The sequence below is a fragment of the Orycteropus afer genome, unplaced genomic scaffold (genome assembly GCF_000298275.1).
Source record: "Orycteropus afer afer isolate SDZICR_OR568_19922 unplaced genomic scaffold, OryAfe1.0 scaffold00331, whole genome shotgun sequence".
Classification (NCBI taxonomy): domain Eukaryota; kingdom Metazoa; phylum Chordata; class Mammalia; order Tubulidentata; family Orycteropodidae; genus Orycteropus; species Orycteropus afer.
The window spans coordinates 3964923-3967295 of NW_006921918.1; positions in this window are offsets into that span (position 1 = coordinate 3964923).

Below are 2373 nucleotides of genomic sequence, written 5' to 3' on the forward strand. Positions count from 1 at the left end.
CTTTTTTTTTTTTCATTCTTCTTTGCTTTGGATGAAGAAATACCCATAGTTGCATCTAGATGGCCACTTGCAAGCTTTAAAAATCCCAGGCCAAAGTAGGACATGGAACAATGTTTTGTTATGTTATGCCAATTGAGCTTAATGTCCCCTGCAACTATGGTCCTGAGTCCACATGTCCAACTACTTGCTCCCTATGGGTAGCTGGCTGTGGCCAAGAAGTGATTACAACCTTGCCCCTTGTCAGCTCTACAATATACCTGGGAATTCTTACAGAGCATACCAATACACTTGTAGAAACATTGTCTGCCAACCCTATACATGGTCTTGGGCACACTACCCACTGCATAGACAAGTCTAATACTTCAGCCTGTCCATCCATCTATCCACCCATAGGTCAATATTTGCCTTCACTGACAATACACTACTGTATGTGCAAAAGGGTTCATCTCTGTTGTCTGTACCTTCCATGCACCTCACTATGTCTTCCTTTTCCTCAATTGCACTGTGATGATCCCTCGCATTTGGTACATTGCCCTTCTCTTCACCCAAATCAAGACTTGTCTCTACCTATTTAACACTACTCCCTCCCAATCCTTCCCACCCCTGGTAACCAATAAGGGAAACTTCCTTCCATAGATAAACTTTTCTTTGGCTTTTTACAACAAGGAACTGTCCTTGGCTTTTTACAATAAGGAACTAATACAATATTTGTCCATCTGTGATTGATTTATTTCATTCAGCATAATATCTTCCAAGTCCATCCATGTTGTTGTTATTTATTGATGTTATGTGCTATTGATTCAGAGCTGACTCATAGAGACCACGCCTTGGGTTTCTGAGGCAGTATCACTATGGAAGAAGATTGCCTAAACTTCCTTCTGAGGAGTGGCTGGTGGGGTTGAACTACCAGCTTTCTGGTTAGCAGTCATGTGCCTGAGGTTCCATCCATGTTATGTGGTGTTTTTCAGATTCTATGTTACTTTTCAAGGTTGCATAGTGCTCCATTGTGTGTATGTACTATAGTTTTGTTATCCGTTCTTCTGTTGATGGTCACCAAATATTTCCATCTTTGGCTATTGTGAATAGTGCTGTGAAGAACATAGATGTGCATGTATCTGTTCTTGTCCTGGATCTCACTTATTTAGGATATATACCTAGTAATGGAATGGTAGGGTCAAATTGTATTTCTATTTCCAGCTTTGTAGGAATTGCCATACTGGATTCCACAGTGATTGTATCATTTTACAGTCCCACCAGCAGTGTATGAAAGTTCCAATCTCTCTGCTACTAGTGCTGGGGTAAGTTGGTATCTCATTGTTGTTTTGATTTGCATCTCTCTAATGACTAATGATTGAGAATATTTCTTCATATGTTTTTTGGCCACCTGAATATTCTTTTTTTGTGAAATGTCTATCCATGTCTTCTGCCCATTTTTTAATTGAATTGTTTGTCTTTTTGTTGTTGAGGTGTGGGAGTTTTCTGTAAATTTTAGATATAAATCACTTGTCAGATATGTCATTGCTGAATATTTTTTCCCAATATATAGGTTCTCTTCTGAATCTTTGGGAGAAGTCTTTGGAATCACATACAAATTTAATTTTTAGAAGGTTCCATTCATCTAGTTGATCTTCTGCTGTTTGTGCATTTTGGGTTTGCTTGATAGTCTATTTATAACATATATTAGGTCCCCTAAGTTTGTCCCTAGTTTTTCCTTGAGAAACTTTATAATTTTAGGCTTCACATTTAAATGTTTCATCCATCTAGAGTTAGTTTTTGTGTGAGGTACAGATTTTGTTTCATTTTTCTGCAAATGGATATCCAATTCTGCCAGTACCATTTATTAAAGAAACAATCTCTTCCCCATTTAATAGATGATCAGCTGACCATAGGTCGATGGATCTATTTCTGGGTTCTCAATTCTTTTCCATTGGTCTATGTGTCTATCGTTGAACCAATACTAGAGAGTTTTGACTACTGTGGCTCTATAGCAGGTTTTGAGATCCAGCAGTGTGAGACCTCCTACTTTGTTCTTCTTCAATAGTGCTTTGCTTATCCATGGTCTCTTCCCTTTCCATATCAAGTTAGTGATTCGGTTTTCTGTATTTTTAAAGAATGTTGATGGATTCTGGATTGAGATTATATTGAGCATATAGACTGCTTTGGTTAGAATTGACATTCTCCCAGTGTTCAATCTTCCTATCCATAAGCATGGTATGTTCTTCCATTTATGTAGCTCTCTTATGGTTTCTTGAAGTAGTATTTTATAGTTTTCTTTGTACAGGTCTTTTGTGTCCCTGGTAAGATTTATTCCAAAATATTTTATTTGGTAGCTATTGTAAATGGTATTGATTCTCTTATTTCTTTTGCAGCAAT